This window comes from Talpa occidentalis, unplaced genomic scaffold (genome assembly GCF_014898055.3).
Source record: "Talpa occidentalis isolate TD23 unplaced genomic scaffold, MPIMG_talOcc4v2.1 talOcc4.12, whole genome shotgun sequence".
NCBI classification, from domain to species: domain Eukaryota; kingdom Metazoa; phylum Chordata; class Mammalia; order Eulipotyphla; family Talpidae; genus Talpa; species Talpa occidentalis.
Window position 1 is genome coordinate 58946676 of NW_023601212.1, and position 15909 is coordinate 58962584.

A 15909-nucleotide genomic window follows, 5' to 3' on the forward strand; every position below is an offset into this window, starting at 1 on the left:
ATGAATAATAAAATTTCCCAGTACTACTTATTTAAAAGTGTATCCTTGCCACCTTTCCCCCAATATAGGCCTTTTGTGAATCCCAGTCCTAGTAATACATTACCATAATTATTAAGGCTTTAAAATAATTCTTGAAATCTACAGGTCAAGACTTCTCACCTTGGAAATTCATAGCAATGCAATTACAGTAGGGGATTTGAACAATCCATTTACGTCAATGGTTAGATCATCCAGACAGAAAATGAAAAAGTAAATAGGATCATAAATGACACAGATATATTCAAAATATTCTATACAAAAAGAGCATGGTATTGTAATAAAAACAGACACAGAAAAAAAATCAAAATCAACAAACAACTATGAACCAGAGACACACTATGGGGGGGGCGGGGAAAGGGGGGATTGGGGTCAAAATAAGGGGGTTGCAATTGTATGGGGAATATAAAAATAAAATTAAAAAAACAGACATAGAGATCAATAAACTAGAATCCATAGCTCATAAATAAGTCTACATGCATACATGGAGCCAAGACATACAATGGAGAAAGGAAAATCACTTTAATAAATGATGCTTAGACAGTCACTTGCAAAACAATGAAACTATCTTACACCATCCACAAAAAATTAATTCAAAATAAAGATTTGAATGCAAGTCCTGAAGCAATAAAATACATTGAAGAAAATAACACAGTAAGCTATTTGCATCAGCCTTCACAAAGTCTTTGTAGATTCAACTCCAATGGCAAAGAAAACAAAAATATAAATAAACAAATGGGACTAAGTAAAACTAAATAACTTCTGCACAGCTTAAAAAAAAACCTTCATCAAAGTGAAAAGTTAATCTACAAAATGAGATAAGATATTTGCAAATCTGACAAAGGGTTAATAACCAACAAAAAATCAAGTAATCCAACTTTCAGGTGGTCAGAGAAGTTGAACAGACATTTCTCCAAAGACATATAGGTGGCTAACTAGCTATGAAAATATGTTCATCATAACTTATTATTAGGGAAAATGCAAGTCACAACCATAATAAGACATCACCTCACGCCTGTGAGAATGGCTACAATCAGAAAGACAAGAAATAACATGTTGGTGAGGTTTGGAGAAAAATGAACCCTTGAACACTACCCATGAGAATGTAAATTGTTGCAGCCATTATAGAAGACAGTAAGGAGATTCTTGAAAAAATTAAGAATAGTAATACCATCTGATCATGCTATTTCACCTCTGGATGTTTATATAAAGATTATAAAAATAATAATTTGAAATATATATATGCACTCCAGGTTCATTATAACACTATCTTTGATAGCTGAGATGTAGAAACAACCCAAGTGCCCATAGATGAATTAATGGATAAAGAAAATGTGGGGTGTGTGTGTGTGTGTGTGTGTTTGTATGTGTGTGTGTAAATGCATGCAATGGGATACTATGCAAATCTTGCCATTTGCAATAACATGGATGGACTTAGAGAATATCATGCCAAATGAAATAAATCAAATCAAAAGATATAATACATAGATGTTTAATTACAACTGTGTATATCTGAAACTTACATATAATGTGATAAGCCAAACTTACCTCAAAAATAAATTTTTTTTTTTTTCAACAGAGTTTGGTTATTCTTGACTGCACTTCCAAAGAAATGTTAGAATCATCTTGTTAAGTTCCTCCTCCCCCTTCTCCCCCCACCCCCCCCCCCCACACACAAGCATATACAACACACAGGCACTTGTACTAAAAATCTATGAAATTTGTTCAGCAACAGTCAGCCCTCAGGGTGAAAACTTTGCTTACTTCTCCAGGCACCTGCCTTCCCTTGGATGTTGGGCTGATATATCCTTGATCCTGTATTTTATCAACTCAGTGCTTTTAAGAAGATTTCTAAAATAGACATTAACTACCATTCTTTGTTGTTATTAGCAGGAAGATTGTTTCAGGTACCTAGCCATTATGTTATCAGAAACAAAGTTATGCATTTCCAGAATATGCACATTTGTAACAAAGAGATTCGTCAGAAAGTGAATTCCAACTAAACAGGACAATGCATATCTGTGATTTAACTTAGTGAAATGTGATAGTAATTGCCTTTATACACACATACAAACCAAACTAGAAACTTCAGACTGGTGGGGAATAGAGGTAAAACCTCTATCTAGAGACCCAACAAAACTAGTTCTTCTCCAAGGAGATAGATTTCATTAACTACAAATATTTATAGTGTAACTATTCTACAACCTGGGGATAAGCAGCAAAAAACCAACAAGTCTCTGTCCTAGTTGAATGTAAATTTGAATGGAGATTCTTGTCTATGCCTTTCTCAGCACCATGTTCTAAACAGCAGGATTATGTAGCCCAGCTGGAATAAAGCTATCAGAGTGTCATATTTCCTGGGGCCAGCACAGCAGGTGAAAAAAATAATAAAGTGAAAAGGATTTTTTTTTCCCCTTTAACAGTCAGTGTCTCACAAATGATCCATTATTTTTCTTTCCTCTGAGTTAAGTCTCCTAAAATCGCTGCCCTTTCCATACTGGGCATAATTGGGAGCAGCTATGGATAGTCTATGTCCATTTGCATGACAAAACCGGCTGCAGTTGCGTTTTAACTTCTTCATTTGCAGAAAATCAGGTTTTCTTTCTTCCTTTAGATTCTGTGTCAAATCACTATGAGAGGTCTCACCTTTAAACCTGGGCGGTGGATGGAAAATTACACATGCTCTTTAGTGAGCTGGAAATGTCCACATAAATTAAGGTTATTTCAGGATTAGGAGGTCTTGGCCCTAATTTCAAATCCTGACAGCCTGCTTCTAGCAGAATACACGAGCAGAGGCGTCTAAGAGCCTCCTGTGTAGTCTGCTCAATCCAGGCAGGGGGTTCCACTTTCTCACCTCCTGGATGATCTCAGATACACACTTAGGGCCCTGGGACAAAAGGAGAAAAGCTTCTTGCATATAAAGATTTCCCCTCCATGTCCCTCTGACACAATTATAGAAGAAAGCAGGGCATGAAACTGCAGGTGCCCTGTGCTAAGTGTTATGTAGATTACTCGCATGTGCAAAAGGAGCTTATTTTTTTATTTTAATATTTTATTTTATAAAATTCTTAACATCATTTTTCATCTTTGCACAATGTACGCATTTTCATTTTGGTTATAATCCCCATACAATTGCACCCCCCCCCCTTATTTTGACTCTAGTCCTTCCTCTTCCCACCCTTCCCTCCCCCCAAAAGGAGCTTATCAAGGGGACAAGTGGCAGCTCATGTTCCTCAAAATCCTTGAAATGCTCCCAGGGTGGGAAAAAAATATGATGTTTATTTATTGACTCTTCTTTAAGGGTACTTAAGATTTTGAGAAGAGCAAACTGTATAATGTTATCAGCAGGTAGTCCAGATTTCCAGTCATGTGATAATGGAGACACTTTCTGTTCACGTGACATTGAGTGTTCCATGGCAACACCCTGGCATAGTGTGGTGGCAAAGTGTCATGAGGGAATCATAAAGGTTATTTTTTTGTTAAAGGGATAGAGTAATTGTTACCTCTTTTTCTCCCTTGCAAATATTTTATAACCTGAGTCATTGGATGATTTTATTTGTTTATTTTGAGGTCAGCGTTCTTAGTTGCAAGTTGGGTAATTGAGCCAGAAAGGTCAGAATTAAAGGTATTGGGTTGTGCCTGGTGGCTACAAAAAGGATCCAAATCAGGCTCAAAGGTAACCCTTTTAAGAAAAAAACCCAAAATACTCTCCTAGAACTGATTCTGTGAAGATATAATTGTTATTTCCATTGACTACTAATCCAATTGCTTATTCCCCTTGCAACACTGATACCAGACATGGGCCACTGCTAGAATCTTCAGCATCATGAACTCTGGAAATGAGTTAGTGACCACTGACACCATTACCCTCAACAGGATGGTGTCTGTAGACTCTCAACAAGATGGTGTCTGTACAATCTCAGCTATTTTGGGTCCTTAGCTTCCAAATCAAAGAGCACTCTGGGTGAATCTGGTTCATATGTCAATGGTCCAACTATAATGAGATTTGGAATGGTGAGCTACTAGCTTCCACAGAGAAAAGAGGATTCTCTCAAAAAGAAATATCTCAAAGACAAAGGGGAGGATGGAGTTGACTAGTCAATCAAAAATAAGGACAAATGCCCTCTTCCCTCAAGTATTTTTTCACTCCCACAACTTTCTTCGTACTCAATTTTTTGTTCTCCTACACCCCTCCTACTATATATTCCCTCTCCTCTACCTAGTACACATTGCTAGTACAAATATGAAAAGCTTCTGAAGCTAATCCACAAACAGGAAGGACCCTCCAGGAAGCTGTATAAGCATGCTACTTCATGAGCCAAGCTCACTCAAATCAATGGCACAGTCCCTGCTGGCAATGACTCAGCTTTGAAAATTCCAATCAAAACTTCCAGTGTTTTCTTTGTATGTCCACTTCACCACTCCCTAACCAAGTAGCCCTTCAGGGCTTCACTGTACACAATTGCATTTTTGAAAAAAATTGTACTGGTTTACACAACACTGAGATAAAGACTCACCCCTCTCCTCCCCTCCCCCTAATAACACACATGGCTGACTGGGTCATGGCATGAAGTTGGGCAACACCTTCCCCAAGAAGTTCTTGGTATTCCCTGAGCATGCTCAAGGAACTTATTAGCTGCCAGGAAATATTAAAGGGTCCTCAAATAGCTGCCCAGTGAATGTCCTGGTAGGCCTGAAGCCCAACAGCAGAACAAAAACATGACTGAATGTGGTGGAGCAATGGGCCTGTGATTTGGAGAAGCAAAGTTTCCAAAGAATTTGGAACCGGATATTGCCCAACCAAAGCCCTCCTATATGAGCTACTCACTCTGCCTAAGTGGCAGGGGGCAAAGGAGAGACTCTATTGCTGAAGTCTGAAAACTCCACTGTGCAAAGTATCTTTGAGAGCTGGTCAAAGAGAGAGGCACCTTCCAAGTAACCTGGGGATGAAGAGCTCCAGAGCCCAACACTCCATCTGGAAACATCTGCAGCATCCCTGGTTGGCTGATAACCAGTCGAGCCCAGGAAGGTCAGAGTTGCTGGTTGAAGGCTCTGAAGACATTTGGCCCTAAACACATACTACCTAGAGTGACCCCAGAACACCAGGGAACACTTAAGTTGTTTAAATAAAAATTGAGGTAAGGTCTAAATATATTTGGAGAGAGAAACTGTATGTAAAAAAACATCATACCTGACAAGTACAGACAGGTTTTGAGCACTGAAATTTGGGGTATGACTAAAAATCTGATTTGATTTCATAGCCACAGGTGAGTAAGATCTGGACCTTCTACTTGCAAAAACTGAAGTCCTCATTAAATTGTAATACACTCCTTTGGGCACCCATCAGAAGTTCATTTTATTCATGCACCCCAGTTCATAATTTCTTTACCAGAGGGAGTTTGTACAACAAACTCCAAACACAAGCTTCAGATGGAAAACTCTTCGCCCTCCCTTCATGTATGTTCCCCAGCTTCTCTATCTGTAAGTTACCTAATGGGTTGAGCGTTCACAGTCCACACAGCTCTGGAAAGGGTAAGGTCACACTCAGGTCAGATGCAGAGCAATGTCAAGGCAGAGCACCCAGCCAACACACTTCCTAGGAGAAGCCACCTCCTTTTAATCCCCCAGTGTATGGCCCATTTGAATAGATGTCTTAATAATAATAAGATTCCTTAGATCTTTTTACCTTGCACTGATGCTATTTGGGAACACAAACCATTCTTTTGCTTCTACTATATGTTTCTTGAAAGCACTATCCTTCTTACCACATGTTTTTAAACTCTAGTACTGTTAGGATAAGTGGTAGAGACTGAATGAATGATTTGGAGCAGCAATGCTCTATCACCAGAGGTCCCAATGACAGAGTGACACCACCTATTTATGTTACAGGGAGTAAAAGTCACAGATTTTTACTTTTCCAAGTGAAAAGTTCTTGGCTTATGCTGAAAAATTACTTGAAGGACAAGGTAATTCAATATACTCTTTCTGTGGTCAATTTCAGCACTTCACCCCATTTAAGATTTCACATTAAAAAAAACAACATAAAAATAACTAATCTAAAGAATGCCATAATAGGATTGGCCAGGGCCCATGAATCCCTAGAAATGTTCTCACAAAGTCATTGCAGAAACTCAATGTTGTGTGTCTAAGTGGTCTCCTGAGTGAAAACATAGTTCCCTCTTAGGAGATGTGACTTGGAGCATGAATGGAGTTTTAGCATGGGTTAGAGAAGTAGGCATTAAGAAATAAGTAGTTTCAGCTGATTGATTCCTGGGCCCCCAGTACAGTACAATTTAGCTGCTGAATATCACATAATCCAGTGAAACTGCTCTAAGGTCACTGACAGCTTCATTTTAAATAAAATCAACAGCCCTCTTATAGTCCTTATTTCACAGTCTTTCTGCAGCTTTTGGCATTACCCATGCTCCTGCTCCAGTTTTCCAGGAGTTAATAGTTGTCTTTTGTTTGTTTGCTTGCTTGCTTAGATTTCTATGAACATACCCTTAATTCTTTCCGTGTATGTATAAGTAATTCAGTTCCAAATTCTCCTCTAGTTATATAAACTCCCTTGGTGTATTACCTTCCTAACAATTTTACTGCTTTGAAGACCCATCTATGAATAGATCTGTGTTCTTCATGGTTGGCATCCCAATGAGTAGCCTACAGAAGCCCTGATATTAGTCCCTTCAGAGTCTCCTATGTGGGTTGGTCATATTTCAGAAAAGATTCTCCCCATCTCTTTCCTGGAGGACTGGTTGGAGATGGTTGTCATCTCCATCAGAAGATATGGCTGTCAAAATTCTGAGAGCCTGATGGGAGATGAAGAGTGGAAATATCTCACTCTCAGTATGTGAACGTTGGCTAACCCACATTCGTTTCAATATGATCTCCCCATACTCAACTCTATATGCCATCTATTTTATCTCCTTAAGAAAAAAAAAACCCTTGTCAGTAGAAGTGGGAAGTCATCTTTTTATACAGATGGGTAAATCATTTGGAGATACAGCTCTTTTAAAAATAATTTGAGGGGCCTCCCTGGTGGCGCAGGCGGTTGAGCGCAGCACTGTGAAGCTGTCCGTAGCCTCTGCAGTGCCAGTTCGATCCCCACCGGCCTCGGAGCAACCCACATGGCGAGCAGACCTCTCCTGTCTCACCCGCTGCTCCCCTCAGCAGTGTATTTTGTCAGTCTGCCTGTTCTGTTCCCCACTCTGTCTCTAGTGAATGCTCTCACCCTCCTGCACATCTGGCCTGTACCCCAGTTCTTGTATAAATAAATAAATCTTTTTAAAAAATAATAATTTGAACCTATTCTCCTGGTTTAGCTCCTCCTTTACCTATACTTCCAGAGTTTCCTTGGCCTCTGATTCCTAAGATTTTGAAAGGCAATCTCTGGTTCAAATCAGCTTCCTATTTAGTTTTCCACAGAGTTTACTTAAGAATTAGAATTCTACTTTCTCTAGGCTAAATCAATTGTCACTCTACCATCTGTTACCTGACTTCTAAAATTTCATTACTATAGTCTTTCTCCTGTTCTATTTATTCTTTTGGTCTATGTATTTATATAAATCCATTATCATTATCATGCCTTTAACAGAGTTTTGGCAAGAAGGCGATAGAATGTATATGTTCAATTTATCTTCTTTAAATAACCCCACCCCCAATTGCAAATGCACTCTTCTTGAGTTCATTAACTGGACTATTCTCATTCCTTCTTTCTCCACTCTCTCCTCTCTCTCTCTCTCTCTCTCTCTCTCTCTCTCTCTCTCTCTCTCATGCACTATCACACACACACACCCCTTTATGTTACTCTCCCTGACGATGTTGATTCTTATAACCTCTTCCCTCTGCCACATGTGACTAAGGAACTCCTTCTCATCCTCCCCCAAGACACTTCAGCCCTCTGTGTAATCCCACAGCAGCACTACCACACACTTTTCTTCCCAGATAATAATTGTCTATTTACTTTTCTGTCTTGCTCATTGGGTTGTAAAGACACGCTTACAGTTCACTCATAGGCTTTCTTCCTTAAGGGGTGCCTCTGACAAAAGGAGAATTGTTTTAGCTAAGTGGGAAATGCCAAACTATGTGAGATGCTCCCCTGTGGCAGTGCTGCTGACCAAGAGTAGGCTTCAATCCAAACCATTAAAAAATTATTATTATTATTGCTGTTATTATTGTTGCTCTTATAATAAAAGACTCTCTCCTAGACCAGTGCTCAAAGTTATAACAGAAATTAACTGTCCAGGAAATTGAGTATAGCTCTTTGTAGTTAAAGCACTTTAGCCCTCATCAATTAATTATGATAATTTGCCATCATTAGTGAGCTAATTAAATTTGAAACTGAACCTCCAGAGGAGAAAGTCCAATTTGGAAAAATCACTCCAGGCAGATGTCCATAGGTCCCACTCCTTATTTCTTGAACTTCCACGAAAAAAACAGTAGACTCCGAGCTGGAACTGGGTCAATCCATGACCCCAGAGGGTCCTCATCATTATGCAGTCCAAGCCCAGTGCCTCTTCCTACAGAGCTTTGACAGCAAACAGACTTGAGAGTGTCTTCCCAAGTGACACACTCATCAGAATCGCAACATTCTTATTTTCAGGCAGAAACAAGAGGCTGTATCTAAAACAAACACACAAAATGCAGAGTTTCTGGCAACATAAAGGGGAGTACAATGGTGAGATGATAAGCCAAGCAAGTCTTACAGAGTTTGAGGATTGCTTTAAAAGTGGCCTTGTTGGTAGAAGTGGGGAGCATGGAAACAGTGGAATGGAAGAAAGACCTTTACAGACTTCTTGGGAACTTGATTCTCACAATACAGTTTAGTCAGACTCCCAGACTTGCTGCTCTTCCATATATCAAAGACATAACCATTCACTTGAACTTCATGCAGCACTCCACTTCTCAATGCAAAGGGAGAGAGGAAATTATCTGGTGTGTATCATATTTCCATATATGCAGGATAACTGCTGGAACAACCTCGTGGAAATTAGCCTCACAAACAGTGTGATGAACCCCCTCTGCTTTTCATGAGATGTTGCTCTCATATTCCATTAAGGAATTCTTCTACCCCAAATTATAACCAATCTGGCTTTTTCTTAAGTGTCCTTAAGAGAAAGAAGAAGTACAAATATCTTCAGGTAAAGTGATTTTCCTGGAAACATTGAAAGACCTTAAAGCATTCTCATGCAGATTATTTATGATGGTGCCTGATTATAATGCTATTATTAGTAGGTATTGTATAATATTAATAAAAATAACCATAATGATAGCAACATTTTCAGGTGTTTTCACAGTTTATGTTAGAACTTCCACCTTGTGAAATAGGTGTTTTATTATCTCCATTTTTTTTTAATAGGGAAAAGGGTTTTTGTAAAGAAGTGACTGACTTACCCAACACAAAGCTAGCTGGTGATATAGCTGAGGATTTCAATCCTGGTCATTGGATGACAGATTTGACCTGGCACATGATACTCTGGGCTGCAAAGAAAAGAAACCCCTCAGTTAAAACTCCAAAGGAATAGCAGTGCTGAGTTTGGTTGAGTTGGTGCCTCGATGATATCACCATTGAGAATCACGACATTCCATTTTTCTTCTCTACTATCCTCCTGTGTCAAATGTTTTCCTCTCATGAGTCTAAGATGTTGTCACAGTTTTAGGCCTCAACTGTATTAGACAACGTTCAGAAGCAGAAAAGGGACAATCTCTGTAATATGTCCCCTTATAAAAACAGAGGCAACTTCTCCTCATATCTCATTGGCCACAATTTCATCATATCCCCAACCTTTACAACCTCTTGCCAAGTGACACCATCTTGATTAAATTAGCCCAGTCAAGAGCCTGGGAAAAGGACCAGGCACTGCTGAAGAACATGGATTCTTAGAGAAAGATACATAAAATTTGTCAGCAAAGAAGAAAAGGGAAACACTCTTGGATTGAAAATCAACAACCACTGTCACTCCCACCAATATGGCAGACTATTTAATATCTAAAACATTTTGCTGTCAAATAATGAAACAAAGTATCCAGTAATTCTACATTGATATGAAAGTTTAGTGGAGGGCCTCCCTGGTGGCACAAGGGTTTAAGATGCAACCTATGGAGTTACTGGCAGCCACTATAGCATAAGTTCGATCCCCGGGCAGGGAGCTACCCACATGGCGCAGCAGACCTCTCCTGTCTCGCCTACTGCTCCCCTCAGCAGTATATTTCGTCAGACTGCCTGTTCTGTTCCCCGCTCTGTCTCTGGTGAATCCTCTTACCTCTGGCCTGTACCCCAGTTCTTGTATGCATAAATAAATAAATCTTTTAAAAAAGAAAAAGAAAAAGAAAGGTTAATGGAGTAAGAGAGAAAAGTCAAAGTCCAATATGATGAAATGTGTTTGTACTAGGTACAGAACAATGTAGAAGGAACTTGAGAGTCAGGAAGTAAAGGGACCTGAGTTCTAATCCAACTCTAACTAGCTGGATGGTCTTCACTTGCCAAATCTCTACTTCTTCCTTTTTTATATGAGACAACAGCTACTGCCTCTATCTACCTTACAGAACTTTCCTTAACATAAATGCCTTACTAAATCGTTATTTCTATTAAACTGAAGTGATTCTCCAATTAATTAGAAAAGGAAGATTTCTGGTTTTGAAGGCACTTTGAGTGTTCATCTAACAAGTTCTTCCCTACACTTTCCTTCTCCACACTTCTCAGACAAACCTGGGATATGTGTTCTGGATGCTCCTCTACTCGCTCCTGGCTCTAAACCAAGGACAAGGATGTTTATCCGTCACATTCAAGTGTTCTTCAGAAAGCACCATACCATACACACGTGAACCCATTGCCTGCTTGCACTTCAGAGAAATTGTGTGATGAGGGAGTGGGTATCAAGGAACCTAATGACAATCTATCCTCCAAATAAAGCCTGAGAGACTCAGAGGGACGTGTAGGAGAGGTAACAGTCCTCAGCCCCTTTGGTTGCTTTGTAAAATGAGGAATGCTTAAACAAAGCTTAGACTTCTCTCAAGATTCCTGGCTTTCTTTCTCTATTGCTCTTCCCTATCTCTGGTCACATCCTGCAAACTGAAATCTGTTTCCTGATTTTTTTTTTCCCTCTACCATCTTGTACTTACTGTGTCGAACTTCACTTCTAGATCCATCCTATTGATGTGCCCATACCACTGAATTTGTTCTTATTTACTATGGAAGTTCATCATTGAACCATTGAACTGAAATGTTCATTTCCATATTTCAGAAAGTTTATAGTTGATTGCCTGTAAACAGAATATCATAAAACTATGTTCCATTGGGCTAAAAGAGACACAGGGATCATCTATATCCTTGCTACTCAAATGTTGTCTGCAGACAAGCAACATTAGCATTATCTAAAAGCATATTAGAAATAAAGACTCTCAAGTCAGTCCAAGACTTACCAAACCAGAATCCTCATTAAACAAGATTCTTATGTGATTCAAATGTGTATTAAAGTTTGAGAAGTACTGATCTGTATCAACCACCTCATTTCACAGAGAGGTTAAATGTCATCTGTTAAGGTGTTACAGCAACTTAGTGTCTGAACTAGAAACACATTGCCTTTTAAAACTATGGATTCACTTTTATACTTAGCTAGTTTATCCAGCTTTCATTTCCACTTAGGATAATAGATATTGACATAAAGGATGCTAATATTTGACTTTCAAATGCCCTTCTAATATCCACTACTATCTATTATAATATTTTGATAACATTACTTTGTAGTTTTCTGTAGAGTTCTTATTTTTACTTCTTGATTTAATTAATTTGCCAGGGCCTGATCTTGTCCAATTAATGACATGAGTAAGGCTTCTCATTATGTCTTTTTTTTTTTTTTTTTTTTTTTTCTCATTATGTCTTTTCACTCATCTCTCCTTTTCCCATCCTCTTTTCAGAAGCCACCAATGGACTGTGAACAAGTCTATCTACTAAAATTATATTTAGAATTCCTAAACTTATACCTGTAATTGTAAATCATCTTAAGTTTTCTTTTTATTTTATTTCTTGGTAAAGATCTTGAAATTAGTGTTATAATTGCTTTGAAAAATGAACTAGGGGGGTTTAGGTATTTTAGCTTATTTTTTCTCTATTGAGATAACATTGATTTACAACATTTTATATTATTTAGGGGAATAGTTTCACACCTTGAATTATGGAGTTTTATAATTGATATTAAAACCTGTGGATCACCTAAGTGAAGGATTTCTGGGTCATATGGTATGACTCATTTGTTTTTTGAACACTTTTACAAGATTGTTCTATTTGAAGGGTTATTACTACTTAAAATCTAAGGTACAATAATGTTTTCTTAGACATGATACACAGCCATGCTCATTCCTTTGAGATTTTTGGTTTCTCTTGAGCAGATTGGGGGTAGAAAGGTTGGAGGAGGGAGAATATACCCCTCAAGCCTTTCACCCCATCTCCTACTGCCCCCATCCTGATATGTAACACCCTATGTAGCTGTAACACTGTTTATCTACCCATTGCCTCCACCCATGACACCTCCATTAGCATTCTTCCAACTCCTTTTATCTTGTACTAAGCAATTAAAGAAATCAGACCCAAGGAGTCCTAGACTCCATTACAGCGCATTCTTGAGATTTTTCCATTTCAATGCCCTTAAAGTAGGGAGGGAGTGTTTGGACAGCTCACAGTCAGACTCAGGCCATCTGATAAGGTGACTCTAAGGTTATCCCCACTCCCAACCTGGAAATATGTGGTCACGATTCATGTCTCTGCAGCAAATGACAGGAGGAAGAATAGAGTCTGCCACTTATAAGCAAGTGTCCCTCCTGTCCTTGAACTCACACACTGCTTTTCCGGGTTCAGAATGGTCTCAACCTCAAGAAAAGCCTGCACTTTGAGGTTCCTGGGTAACTAAGAAAAACACCCCCACCCCCTCAGTTTACTTTGAGAAATCTTCATGATAGGAAGAAGCTAAGGAATATACAGGAAATCTGAAGAATCTTAAAACTTACTGTTCCAAGACAAATGTTTCCCTGTGCTGATTAACAGGTCAAGTAAACAACTGCTTCTGTAATGTGGTCTGAAAACATTAATCAACAAAAGGTCTGCCTGCCTCATACATTTCCCTCTCTCTGACCTGAAATTCTGCCACTAATTTTCTGATAGCAGGGCACTCTTTCCCCTTCTGTGTGCAGGGATGGAGGGGAGATGAGACAATGTTTTTAAATCTCTGTATTTCAGTTTGCCCAGAACTAACCTTACTCTGAATTTTTCACATATGTTCGGGAAGACAGAGGGGCCTCCCAGTGGATACTGAAGGCTCCGAGAAGAGGGATGGCAGGAAGAGAGCAGAAGCCACAGAAAGAAACATTTCCAAACTGAAATAAAAAAAAAAAAAAGAAGAAGAACCTCCCATTTTAATGCGGTGCTCTGTAAAAACCCAGGAAGAAACATTTTCAAACTGGAAAAAAAACTATTTTAACACAGCGCTCTGTAAAAATCCAGAAAGAAACAAAGCTTGCAGTTATCTCAGCCTCCTCCTGTTCCAAGAATTTCCTTCTCTTGATGAAGGATCTCTTCTCATCCAGTAATTGAGTGGGAGGATGAAAAGGTACAGGAGGAAAAAAAGAAAATTAGGAAACATCATCTATGGCAGCCTGAAAAGAGAGGTAACAGTTTATTTATGTACATGTTAATTTTATGCAAATAACTCCAAAATCTAAGTTGTTTTTACTATTTTCTGCATGTGAATCCATGGAGAAATCCTCCTACTATTCCTACATCAAAGAAGTGACAAAACAGTTTGAAAATTACAAGAGATGGGGGATATGGGCCCTTTAAGGCCTGGGCTGAAGCTACAGAGGGGTTTAATCTACTAATCTACACAGACAAATCCACAGGGGGTATGTTTATTCATCCATCCATTCATCTAACAAATATCAAGGAATCTACAGTATGGCCAGGTATTGACAGTACTATTCTTGCAGTCAAAACAGAAAATTATGATACAATGTGGTAAACTGTAGTGGTAAAGATCTGAGCTGGAATTGAGAAATGATGTCCAACTTAGAGAATTTTCTGGCAAAGTGGGATGTATGCGTATTAAGAAATAGCATGCATACATAGGGAACAAAGGAAATTTTTCTTGGTGGAGAATGAATTCTGAGGTGGATACCAGGAGATAAGACTGGAGGACTCAGCAGGGGCTGCTCATGAGGAAACTTGTACACTATGTTATAAAATGTGCACTTATTTATTTATGCATACAAGAGATGGGGTACAGGCCAGAGATGTGGGGGTGAGAGGATTCACCAGAGACAGAGTGGGGAACAGAATAGGCAGATTGACCGAAGTACACTGCTGAGGGGAGCAGCGGGAGAGTCAGGAGAGATCTGCTGCGCCATGTGGGTTGCTCCCAGACCAGCCAGGGATCAACCTAATGCTGCAGTGGCTGCGGATCGCTTCATAGTGTGGTACTTAACCCCTTGAGCCAACAGGGAGGCCCTATAACACACACTTTAAACCCTTACAACCACATTCCAAAACATGTTTTATTATCCCCATTTCACAGAGGAGGAAGTTTTAAGCCCAGAGAATAGAAATAATTTGCTCAGTGTCATGAAGTTAATAATTAACAGAGTCAAGATCAGAACTCAGTGTTTGGACTACTGCTCCCTCTTGGAAGCCAGTTGCCATGTTAAAATTCCAAGTAGCTTGAAACCACCATGCCATGAGGAAACCCAGTTAGTCATGAGGAAACCCAGTGGAGACAGAAGAGCCTCATGGTAGAACCTCAAAAACCTGGCACGTGAGTGAAACCTGCTTGGATCTTCCAGACCATTTTAGGCACTGGCTGAATACAGATGAATGAATGACCCTAGCAATTGTCACACAGAACAAAACTATCTGCCAAACTCTACTCAAATTCCTTATCATTCTTGTATTTAAGTCCAAAAGTTTTGAGACTTTCAGGAGGTGCCTCTAAGGGAAATCTATCATTCAGAAGCCAAACTACTTTCTCACAGAATAATTCCTCCGGAAATCTATCTGAACAGTGACAAAGGATGACTTAGCCCTGTGGGGCCAAAGGAACGCTCAAAGGTCTAGTGCAGAATTCTGACTGAGCACTGTCCCAAACCACTGTTGTGGATTTTAGGAAAGAAATCTAATTCCATTTCTGTCTGCCATTTTTCTACTGGAGTGCATTACTCTTCTGTTTATACATCTATGTGTATGTTTCTGTACCTGTGTGTGTCTGTGTGTGTGTGTATCTGTATGTGTGCCTTTGTCTGAATGTCTCTATGAGTCTGCCTGTCTGTCTGTCTTTCTGAGTCTGTGTGTATGTGCAAAATGTCCTCTATGAAGACACTACTAAGAATTTCAAAAGCTAATCAAGACATACCCTTGATGGGGAGACTATAGACTATATATCAAAGAAAGCCACTTATTCCTTATGTTCCATCTCCATAAATTTGAGAAATAGTCTCCACATTCATTCAAATAAGGTGTGTTCATTAAGTATTTAGAGTATGCCAGGCACTGTTGTAGGTCCACAGGATTCCACTACAAAAAAAAGTCAGACATGGCTTTGCTCCCAAGGAACTTTAGCTCTGATGCTAGGAACACAGACAGCAAATGAGGGAACAAGTCAATAAAATACATAATGGGGGAGGGGGTAACAGTAAGAAAAATTAAGTGTGATCTTGGGATAGAGCATAGGGGAAGTGAGGAGATGGCAGGGAGAAGTGTTTATTTTTAAAATCCTCTTGGAAAAGATGACTTCAAAGCAAAGACTTGAATGAATCAAGGAAGTCAACTCTGTGGAGGAAATGGGGGGAGACCATTCCAGGAAATAGGAAAAGCATGTGTAAAATTTCTGGGAA

General features: G+C 39.2%; 1 long non-coding RNA gene across 1 annotated transcript in view; it reads right to left on the minus strand.

Annotated features, from left to right (window-relative positions):
* Nucleotides 1-15909, minus strand: part of LOC119241261 (uncharacterized) — a 63274-nt gene that overhangs the window by 21580 nt on the left and 25785 nt on the right. The window contains exon 2 of the long non-coding RNA XR_005124289.2: nt 9430-9516. This is a non-coding gene — a long non-coding RNA (uncharacterized LOC119241261). The remainder of the gene's footprint in view (nt 1-9429; nt 9517-15909) is intronic.